The sequence below is a fragment of the Myxocyprinus asiaticus genome, chromosome 18, assembly GCF_019703515.2.
Source record: "Myxocyprinus asiaticus isolate MX2 ecotype Aquarium Trade chromosome 18, UBuf_Myxa_2, whole genome shotgun sequence".
NCBI classification, from domain to species: domain Eukaryota; kingdom Metazoa; phylum Chordata; class Actinopteri; order Cypriniformes; family Catostomidae; genus Myxocyprinus; species Myxocyprinus asiaticus.
Window position 1 is genome coordinate 25,684,035 of NC_059361.1, and position 12,834 is coordinate 25,696,868.

Here is a 12,834-nt window from a genome sequence, read left to right on the forward strand (position 1 = left end):
GGCCTAATGAAATAAAAACTGTATGACTATTGTACTGTGGGGGGCAGTGTTGCGAAACTCATGAATATTAATTATGTTATGCACAGTAAAAGATTCTTTTAAATTACCTGTTTTGATAAACAGTCATTCTGACTGATTCAAGCACTCAAATAAATATTTCACATCATATAGTAATCTCATCTCTATAACTGCCACTATCAGTCTTGGGATTTTGTTATTCAGTAGATGAACACATAGATAAGCACTTTAATTAAGAACATGACTGATTAATCTGGTGGGGACGTTTTTAGAGGTTCCGGGTTCTAATTCGCACTAGGGGTTGCATAGACTAATTTACTACAACTAACCTAGTCGATGCTGTCAGCCTGTAGTCGACTAGTAGCTCTCCACATGATTTATAAAAGGAGTCTGTAGGAAATACAGCAGATGTGAAGCTCGGTGGCTCTGCACTGAAAAGGCACAGTGGCTCAAATTTAAGATATGATGTTCTGCCTGACTCACATTAAAAGACCCACACACAGAATGCACTTCAGAACTGATGTTGGTTTACTGTGTCACTCTGCTCAACAACGCAACATATCATCAACAATCTTACTTAAATTGGAGCACAATGACACAATGGAATCCACCCCCTTGCACGCTGGTTCCCGTTACCGTCCGTAAGCATATGGTCAAGCGGCTGCAAGAGGAGAGGGAGCCGCCTGCAGTTACAGGTATTCCAGGCTAAACAAAATATTTTCAGTTCAGACACTTATGTTAACTATTAGCTTACCTTACAGCTTGACGTATGCATACTTACTGTTGCACACTTTTAATGAAAAGGTGTTTACGAGGAGATAATGTAATGGTTGATGTTTTTGCCATCCGATCCATTCATATACAAAAAAAAAAGCGCTTATAAATTTCCCCTCAGTTTTCAAACTACTACGTACATTTCCATGGCAACCTATAGGACCCTACACAGTCTAGTTGGCTATCTGATCCCTGATGACATTTTTGGTATGTTGATTTGTTTGTAATACATATAATTTCGCCCAAATATAACTTTTTATATATAATAAACCAAGATTGCATCTGCATCTGTACATCAGATGTGGAACACATTTTGCTTTTCTATTCCACTGGAAAAGTCCATGAGCTGCGTAAAAACTGAAGACACAAAAGGACACATAACAGCCACAACAACACTCATCATAACATTCAAAATAACACATTCCAACACAGGATCGCCAGTCAAAACACACACAGATCAGATGAAACAGAAACTCCTTCTCAAGAACTGGAGATGTTTCAACTGGATTATACACATACAGTACCTTACGATCGTGATTTCAAAAAGTGTTACGGACATGTCTCATCCGTCTGCACCCATAATTAAAAGTGATGTATCTAATAATCATTCAGTGACGACTTAGAAACAACCAAGATATTAATCTTTTACCTCTTTTATTCCATGTACCTGTCCATGTTGTCATTGTTGTGGTGTGCGTGGGTCAACCCACACATGAGTGCACACTGTACACACGCTGCAGCAGCACTGCACGTCCGTGATTGGCCACTGATGCAGTCTATCACACGATTGGGCGCTGATGTAATCTATCATGCGATTGGCCGCTGATGTAATCTATCATGCGATTGGCTGCTGCTGTGGTCACTCACTCAATAGATCTATGTTGTGGGCTCAGTTGAGGCAGTTCGAAAAGAATAAACCGCTACACAATTTAAATTTATTTTTTATACATCGGGATACTAATGCTGGGGTGGCGTATGGGGTGGCAATGCTTTTTCTAAGGGTGTCATTTGCCAACCGATGCCACCCCGGTAGATCGGCCCCTGATTCTCTGACTAATTAAACAAAAACTATGCATGACATGTTCTTGCAAAATGTCTCTACGCGAACGATCGTACAGTTGTAGGTAAATTTGCACCAGCTCGCTAATAACTGCACACCGGTGTATTCATGTTTACTGATCTTAAATCTTCCTTCTTCCTTTTAAAGATAAAAAACAAACATATAGATTATAGGATACAGAAAACATCATTCTCTGGTACAGTTATATTGATATTATTGATACTACTGCAAAAAATGGTGATAAATGCATGTTAATGGATAAATACATACAAAAGAATGAGGATAGGCATATTTTACTATGGGCAGATGTGTGAATGGCTTTCACTGCAGATGGCACATGAGTGAAGCAGCATATAAAACAAAAGAGTGAATGTGCACAAGAGAATTTGAGTAGATTTGATTCCTTTTGTAGACTAATTAAACAAAAACAATGCATGACATGTTCTTGCAAAATGTCTCAACGCGAACGATCGTACAGATGTAGGTAAATTTGCACCAGCTCGCTAATAACTGCACGCCAGTGTATTCATGTTGACTGATCTTAAGTTAACTGATTGAACGCAGGTGGAGCTCCAGGTCACACCTACCGATGATGTGGACCAATGGTAGTAAGGTGTTTAGCAGCTGGTAAGAAGTTTTGTTAAAAGTTCATCAGGCGAGCTGTTACGAACCACCGAAACAAACTCAAAAACACCTTCTTTTTGGCAAGATTTTGTTCTAAATGACATCACTCCCATTCGTTCTTCGATTTCGTAGGAAGTATATCAGGGCCTTTAGTCTGTTCCATGAAACTGCAAAATTGGGTCCTTGAGCTTTTAAGTATAAAAAAATGACACTATAAATGTATCAAAAAATGGTCCAAACAAATCTGAAGTCATACAATAGCTTACTGTTATTCACTGAAAATCTTGTCTTTCACCCTAGCTCTCATTCATGAGAGTTCAGGAGAGACATGGCAATGTTTGATTCATTAAGGCATAGTTCTTTTGAGTCTCATCTTTTTAATTGATTAATTTGGTTCACAAAACTGGTCTATACGATTCTTTCAAATAATTTAAAGTGCCCATATTATGCTAATTTACAGGTTCATAATTTTATTTTGGGGGTCTACTAGAATAGGTTTACATGCTTTAATGTTCAAAAAAACACATTATTTTTCTCATACTGTAAATTTTTTCCCCCTGCTCTTCATACACTGGCCGAAACGCTCTGATTTATCTCCTGTCCCTTTAAAGCCCCCCTTTCTGAAAAGCCCAGTCTGCTCTGATTGGTCAGCTGGCCTAGTCTGTTGTGATTGGTCAATCGCGTAAAGCGTGTGTCGGAAATGTAACACCCCTTACCATAACCAGTTTCAGCTCCCGAGTCTTCCTGAGCAGCTGTAAACACTATTGTAACTATGGTAACAGTGGCGTCGGTTTTTGCCATACCAGTTCGAGCCAGAGTCCGATAATGAATGAAATAATGAAAGTTTGGAAGAACAAGCTGATCGACCCGAACCACCTTCGCAAGCACGACTTGGGCAGGACGTTTCACAGTGGTAAGTTTTAATTTTGTAGCTTTCTTACAAGTACACTGCTGATTATTGTGAACCCAACAAAGCTTCAAGTAAAATACAGGTAGTGTATCTAAGTTAGTCATCTTTTGCTGGAATGGGTGTAGCTGATGTTACTTTATTCGCCCGAGATATGAACGGAGAACAGAGGCTTACTCCCGGTTGGACATTACCGGGTGTATTAGAAATTTAGTAAGCAAGTCTGCCGTGGACTACCATGGATAGCGGCCGTAACATTACAGCTTGTAATTATATAATTATATAAGACTCTAGAGATCGACCATTTTGTTACACAGTTTTAGGTAAAAGCCAGCCCACAGCTGAATAATAAACCCTTACCAAAACAATATCATTACTTAGCAAGTTTGCCGAGCACTACTGTGGATGGCAGATGTAAAATTACCGTTTGTAAAAATAAATCCATCTCCACACTTGACTATTCAGGATAGTAAGAATGACAAACAATCTGCATTATTCTACACAATTGTAGGTAAAAGTGGGCCCGCAGTTGATTAGCAAAACTATTTTAATGCAATAACATTAGCTAGCAGGTTAGCAGAGGCCTACAGCTGTGCATTGGATGTACAACGTTGCTACAACACAAAACTCTGCATTTGAACACTTGGTAGCAGATAAATCCACAAATAATCAAACATACTTACAGGTTGTGATCTTGAAGCGCCAGATTATCCCAACAAAGTGGGAACTGCCCCATCTTTCAGGGGTAACTGACTTCAAAATCCGGCATTGGTTGTGGTTGTACTGCTGAGGAATTGTGATAAAAATAAATTTTAACCACTGATTCTTCAATTCATCTGTAAGTCCAAACAAAGAGATTTTGCTTTCGCAGTGAAGAAAACAGCGTCTTCTCGACATGGCGACAACACTAACCCAACTCATACTGGCCTTGGCTATAACTACGTTTGTTTGAGGGCGGGCCAAAGTAGCCCTTAGTCGGGCATTATGCAAATGTGTACCATAGTCACATAGATACTTTACGGAAGAAATGGCTGGACTACAATCCTGCCGTTTCTTGTAGTTTTTGAGCAGTGTTGTCTGTGCGGGAGAATAATTCCCTTTTGTGTGAACTTTGTGTTACATGCACAAAGAGCTATGTTACACACTAAAGGAAAGGTAAAATCCCAAAAAGCATAATAGGGCCTCTTTAAATTGGACTGAATCAGTTCTCGGTATCAGCTCACTGACTCAAAGACTGCAGCAGTTCTCGAGTTAACAGCTCACAGGAGTGGAAGATTATCAATGTATCAAACGACTTTCATTTGAATTCAGAAGACTAAAAATCTTACTTTGAGTCATACGGACCACTTTTATGATCTTTTTAAAAGTTCTTTTGCATCATTTTTAAAGCTTTAAAGTAGGGGTGTGCAGTGGAGCCATTATCTGTATTTGTATCTGAATCTGTTCATATGACAAAATTATCTGTATCTCTTTCTGTATTCGGATAGAACCAGGTGTGGGCGGGGCTTAAACCGGAAGTGCGTCTAAATGAAATGCCCATATTTAAGTATTACTCTTACATTTATAGTTTCTATTCAGATGAATCTGTTATTAGTTTTGAAGTCATTATCCGTGCCTTTCCGAATAAGGTATTCGGCTTTGGGCACATCCCTACTTTAAAGCTCCAGCTGCCATTCATTGTAATTGCATAGGATTTTTCAAAAATACTTCTTTTGTGTTCCAAGGGTGAAAAAAAGTCATATGGGCTTGGAACAACATAAGGGTGAGTAAATGATGACAAAATTTCCATGTTTGGGCCAGTTTATACTTTCTGCACTCTTTTAAGGTCTACTCAGCTCCTAGGGTTTTCTGGGGCTGCACGATTCCTGTTATGGGTGGTATAGACAGTTCTCTACTGGGTACCAGACTACCTGCTGCTGGGCAGCTGGTTTAATCTCCTAATTCCAGTGAAGATGTGGCTGGGATAAGCACAGGCTTTGAAGGGACTTCTGTACTCCCCACTGAATTTTTCTTCTTAAAGCACCACCACCATTAGTTAATCACCTCCTTATGCCCTCCTGCAGTGTGACTCAACAAAGTGACCAAGAAACCACAATGATCATCAGTCAAGCACTATATATCAGCACTATATATATAAACTATCATGAGTATGAACCACTTCAGAGATAACATACAGTTCAAGCCCTGTTTCATCCTACAAAGACCCAGCAGGCCATTTAAGTCCATCAAATACCCAAACAGAGCATGAAGGACAAAAGACTTGTTCACCTAGAGGATCTGCCACTTCCTGGGGCTTAATCTGAGTCGGGCAGAGTTCAAGACCATGGCAATTTTATAAATCTCATGATCAGGCTTATCCACAGATGTCTACATCACAAGGAATCAAAGTGAGCGCAAATGTGGCCAACAGCAATGCAGTTTAATCAGTGGAGTGAATGGTCACAAAATCGAGCCCCGTAATGTTTCAGTGGAATTTTTCTCAAATGGTTTCATCAATTACCAATACAATCAAGATTATGTCCCAAACTATCAATAAACGACAGAGGGAGGGATGCAAAACCATTTATGGTAGCCACAGGAAGTCCGTACTTTAACAGATGTAGAATCAATAGTGTTAATCAGTTGAACACGGCTGCCATATTGAAGTGTGAAATAAGACCATTATTTCAAAATGTAGCCTGTCACTAGCTTCTTGACTGCAGTGATTATCACGTACCTACATGCACACATAAGCTCTGTTACAAAATCTAGTGAGCTGCCTTGTTGTCACCCACCTACATAGGCAGCTGCCTTTGAAGGCACACTCCTGTCATGGAACCTCACAAGTGCCTGATTTGGAACGCCTACATAGGCAGCAAATTCACGCACTACACAAAAAACCCTCCACACTGAAGACTCGACTCAAAAATTATTCCAATTGAGTTTGACGTTAGCATGTTGCTAAGCTAACAATCAGCCTTCAGGAACAAAGCAGGACACTTTTTGGAATCTGTGCAATGCCCTAATAAGCATAAAATTACATTGTATGCACACATGTTGGGTAAAATAGTATTTTATTATTTTTATTTTATTGAACTTTTTTGTGTCTATAGTTTTCAGTATTGAATGAATTAAGCCACAGTCACACTACACTTTAAGCTCCATTCACTTCCATTCATACACATCTGAGCACTGGAGACTGGAAACACAATCGCATGCAAAGAAATTTTGCATGCTGCTGCACACGAAAGTTCAAGTTTGTCGACCTCTGAACTGCGAATTCGCAGGACGAGAAGACATGACCAATAGAAGACTGAAACGTCACACATATTTCAAAGCTGCATGTTTTTATTGTTGCAAAAAAGTGAGTATATGGTATATTATAACATTTTTAAATATAATATTATTTGTTTTTTGTGATTTATTATTTATTAAGACCAGAAGCCCTTGAGTGTGGCATCATATCCTATACGTTGCAGTGTCCAAAATAATTTTGCGTGTTCAAAACCTTGTGTGACCGCAACGATACTGCCTTAAAAATCGGCTAAAAGGAGGTATCTAAAGAGGCAGCATTATTTTTTTACACAAAGCTATAGAAACACACATGCACTCATGCTAAGGAAGGACAATAAGCACTCTCAAGGGCCTGGTTTGTTGAAATGGAGAACCAGAATCAACCCCACAGAGCCTCTGACAGCTAGAGATGGGTAGATGGCTCCATTCAAACTGAGATGTGGGGGTCAGCAATACCAGTGCACACAGGAGGGAAAAGGATGAAAATTAATTAAAGTTGGTGCATGTAGTGAATGACGCGTGGCTCGGGCAGCCCTGATGCATTCGTAAAGAAGGCAGTTCTGTCCCATGTCCCTGGTGCAAACAGCCCCCTAAACGCCCAGGCTATTGTGTGCCAGGCTTGCACCTGCCCAACCACCAACAGCATATCAATGAAGCTGCTCTCCTGTTTGTGCTAATGGTAATTACAACATGGGCAGTTTTGTGCTGAGAGACAATGGGTGGGTGGCCATGGGGAAAAGCAGGGTGATGCAGTGTGGAGTCTTAATGACTGAAGAACTGAAGGGACCACAGAGGGCAGAGAAATGAATAGAGAGGAAGGGCTCCTTGTGAGCCAGAATGGGAAGCTATGCAGTCCTGCTCTAAAACATGGCATTGCATACCGCAAAAAAAAAAAAAAAAAAAAAAAAAATATCCAGAGCCTTGCTACTCTTGTATGTGGTTATAATTTTCAATGAAGCACAATGTAACAGTTCAGTGTGAAAAAATCAGCTGGTCTATTACAGCAATATGCTGCAAAAGGCGATGCATTATTAAGGTTAAGAGCTTTTTCCCCCATACCCTAGGTTATACACTGTAATACACACTCAAGTGTGTTATTGCTTCTATAAAATGGTGGAAAAAGCATTGTGACAAAAGATATCAATGTTATATTAAAGTCTTACATTTATTATTAATAATAGAGCGCAACTGTGCCCACCCACTTTTTTAGCCGCCTGGATTCCGGTGGTATTTTGCCCATTTATTTCTTACATAATGACCAGGAATTTTGTAAAATACTTCATGGAGTTCAAAGCCATGAACCAATCCAACCAGCTCAGAGATAAATCACAACATTACAAAGTTTGACTTGAGGCAAAAAAGTATTTGAAAATCGGACAAAAAGACAAAGCTACAACACTGTGTACTTACCGTCTTTCATGAGGGCATGAACTGCAATCCCATGATGAAGCATTGCAAATGACCCAATCAAATGAAAAACGATAGAAAAATACAAAACTATTGATTTAAAATAAAACATTTTCATTTAATTGAAAAATATTCAGATATTTACAAATATAGTAGTTTGATAGTGTCGGAAGAACGACCTGATTGCATCATTCACAATATGCCATGCAAGTGGATCGCTGCAGTGCTTGCTTGGCATGCTTTGTTCGCCACAATTCTCTAATTGGTGGAGCATTTCTCTTCAGGATCATGATTAGTGCCGTTCTTCACACAATTTCTAAAAAATGAAATTGAAATAACACGGATTGATGGCTTCAACAAAAGCATATAGAGTACATACAGTCAATTAACAACCTCATGGTAGGTCTCTCTTAAAAGGTTTTTAATTTAATGTCATTTAAAGTCACCTTTGGAAAAAATTTATGGGATTTTTACTTTTTACTTACTCTATAATTGGAATAAACAATTATTTTGCCAAGTGATATAGTTAATTATCCTAATGGTAGGCTGTTTACATTGCCAAGCAACTTAGCAACTCGGCTTATTAATATGTAAAGTGCGGTCACCAGTGTGTTTAGTCATTTTACAACAGCTTTGACTGAGACTTATATAATCACAATTTATAATTGGAATTATCCATTTTATAATGGAAGATACCAACTCACGAGCAGCACAGCCCATGGAATATATTCAACTATGAGTGTCAATAGCTGTTACTACTACTATATATACTTTGTGTTTACTCAGCTTAACACAAATATCATAATTTATGGAACAGAACAGAGGTGTCAGGGATTTTAACCAGTCTTTATAGATGGAGAGTCAGCCCATGCATTAGTCGTGCAAAAAGGCAATTTGGTTGCACTAAAAAATGTGCAACTATTAAGTCACTGTCAGGAGCCACAGGGGACTAAATGATCCCAGTATTTTTCTCGATGTTAACTACTGCCATTCCCCTGGTTCCCCACTCATTAAAAGCAGGCTGCATCTGCCCATGTCCCTTTTAACACACAGAAACTGACCAACAGAACATCTAACGGCTCTTTACGAGGACATGTTCAAGCCAAGAGGTGTGAATGGATGGATGCATGTGGACTGACCTTATCCTTGAGCTAAAGGAGACTCCATTTACTAAAGGCAAATATCAAAGAAAAATATTTCTGAAATGTACAGAAAGGTAGTGAGGAAATTTAACCACACACACACACACACACACACACACACACACACACACACACACACACACACACACACACACATGACAATGCCTTGCTGGTAAATACAATTTAACTAGCCTAATATTTGAAGTTAACTTACCGCACTATTTTTAAATTATGATGTAAAAATACTAACTGATTGACCTTGTGAAACACAAACATTCTATTTCATGCAGACATCTCTAGATAGAGATATCACACTTGAAATGTAAGTGAACACTCAATAGCTTGATTTTCTACATGCTCTAACTTTTCAGCCAACATATGTACCGCATTGATTGTAAATATGAATATGGATGGTCTCTTTTTATTACAAAGTGCCTCTCTTTTGTGTTCACTTTTTAGAAGAAGCGTTCTACCTTTTGGCTGGTCTCCCACACAAACTTAGATGGGTTTTATAAAAGGACCAAAGCTGTTAAATTATTTAGACAGGACTAAACAGGTGAGGGCCAACCTTACTAGATACAATAAGTGCACAGTCTATGGCACAAATACGCAGGGAATTTTTGTTTGGATCTTGTTTGAATTTTCAAACATTCAGTATATAAAGACAAAATGGATATAATGATAAAGTTTATGCTATTAAATGCCTAGGTTACCTGAAAATGAAAATTCCGTCATCATTCACTCATACTGCTGATGTTCCAACCTGTATGACTTACGACTTTTTTTCCATGGAACACAAAAGGAGAATTTTTTGTCTCAGTCACCTTTCACCTTTATTGCATCTTTTTTCCATACAATGAAAGTGAATGGTGACTGAGACTAACATTCTGCCAAACATCTCAGACAGGTTTCAACATCTTGAGAATGAATAAATGAAGACAGAATATTAATTTTTTGGGTGAATTATCCCTTTAAATCGGAACAGGGCCACCAAAGGCAATGAATAAAGTTTAAAAGAAAAGCAGAAAGGTAAAAAGGTCATTGTAGGGACAAAATAGTTCTCTCTTAGCTCAATACCAACAGTTAAATAGTTCAATTACAAAATGTGCCTTTTGTGCTCACCTAACAATTAGAGGAGGACAATTACAATCCCCCCACTGAACACAGTCATTCATCACCCACTGTCTGCTGTATCTCTCTCTCCCCCAGTGGACTATGAGTCACCGGGGGCACGATGACCATCACCGGACACTACAACCCCACAGAGCTGACTCTGCTTCTATACAGAACTGTCTCATTCAACTGATGCTTTCTGCATTACAATCACAGTGGAATAGCAGCAGATGCAGTTAAGTTAGCAGTTGCACACAAACTAAATTTACAACAAAGAATGCTTACACAAGGCTATATTTCTGTTAAAGCTAACTGAAATCTGTCTTAAACGGTAGTCTATTGTGTAAAAAAAACAACAAAAAAAAACACTGGCCATAAAAAGAGGTTGCTTAACCAAAAATGACAATTCTGTGAATGGTGACTGAGACTAATATTCTGCCAACCATTTCACATGGGTTTTGAACAACATGAACATGAGTACATCATACCAGAATTATCATTTTTGGGTGAACTATTCCTTTAAGCCACATACAAAAATGTAGGAATGTAATTGCATTAGATAACAAAATATCAAACAAATATCAAACAAATGCTGCTTTTCTGAGGCGTTTTTGCAAAGACCTTTAACCTACTTGTCCCAGTGTGATTTTTAGTGAAAATGTGAAGTTAGCGCCCATGTTCTAATGTTTGACAACCGCAAAGTGTCAGAATACCTTGTGTCTTCATTTTTATCAATGTGCCTCTGCCAACCAACAGTTGCTTTTTTGTTTAAAACCTAACAAAATTCTTGGCTAAATGTTTTGCTTGAAAAGTATACTATTGTTCTTTAAAATAATTGCCGTTGGGTTTGATACTTTGATATTTAATGCAATGACATTCAGACATTTTAATTATGGCTTAAGTGTCCAAATATTTTCTGTGACCACTCTATATGGCATAATATTAAATAATAAGGAGAAGGTAAGGTACAGCTTAAAGGAATGAATGCAGGTGAGCAGCAGTAAATAAGGCATTAAATAAAGGTTCACCAGCAGTAAGTAAGCATCACGGTTCAGAGATGTTCAGATAAGCACTGGTCGGGTGTTAGGTGGGCCAGCTCGGGTCTATAGGCAAGCCTAGTTGGTCTATTCAGAGGGCAACATGGGCCCATCAGTTTGTCAGCACATGGCCTTCGCTGACTGAGTGTACTCTTACACAAGCTCACAGAGTGCTTCAGGTTACATGCCGATTAAAAGAGAGGAGCTGATGATTAAATTATAATGCTGGCTCATTCAGACTGTATCAGCTCAGATGTCTGATAGAGTATAAATAATGAGGGTAAGAGGGAGGGAGAGAATTCACAGAAGCTTTCAGAATCCATGACAATCGTTTAAAGGGATAGTTCACCCAAAAATGAAAATTCTCTCATCATTTACTCACTTTCATGACTGTATTTAAATCCTTTTTTACTATAAATCAATAACAGATCAATATTTAAGGATAATATTTAAGACAAATATTGATCTGTTTCTAACCCACTCCTACCATATTGCTTCTAAAGACATAGATTTAACCACTGGGTTACTTTTATGCTGCCTTTATGAGATTTTTGGAGTTCTAATCACCATTCACTTGCATTGTGAGGACCAACAGAGCTGAAATATTCTTCTAAAAATCCTCATTTGTGTTCTGCAGAAGAAAGTCATATACAGGTGCATCTCAATAAATTAGAATGTCGTGGAAAAGTTCATTTATTTCAGTAATTCAACTCAAATTGTGAAACTCGTGTATTAAATAAATTCAATGCACACAGACTGAAGTAGTTTAAGTCTTTGGTTCTTTTAATTGTGATGATTTTGGCTCACATTTAACAAAAACCCACCAATTCACTATCTCAAAAAATTAGAATCCATCATAAGACCAATAAAAAAAACATTTTTAGTGAATTGTTGGCCTTCTGGAAAGTATGTTCATTTACTGTATATGTACTCAATACTTGGTAGGGGCTCCTTTTGCTTTAATTACTGCCTCAATTCGGCGTGGCATGGAGGTGATCAGTTTGTGGCACTGCTGAGGTGGTATGGAAGCCCAGGTTTCTTTGACAGTGGCCTTCAGCTCATCTGCATTTTTTGGTCTCTTGTTTCTCATTTTCCTCTTGACAATACCCCATAGATTCTCTATGGGGTTCAGGTCTGGTGAGTTTGCTGGCCAGTCAAGCACACCAACACCATGGTCATTTAACCAACTTTTGGTGCTTTTGGCAGTGTGGGCAGGTGCCAAATCCTGCTGGAAAATGAAATCAGCATCTTTCAGCAGAAGGAAGCATGAAGTGCTCCAAAATTTCTTGGTAAACGGGTGCAGTGACTTTGGTTTTCAAAAAACACAATGGACCAACACCAGCAGATGACATTGCACCCCAAATCATCACAGACTGTGGAAACTTAACACTGGACTTCAAACAACTTGGGCTATGAGCTTCTCCACCCTTCCTCCAGACTCTAGGACCTTGGTTTCCAAATGAAATACAAAACTTGCTC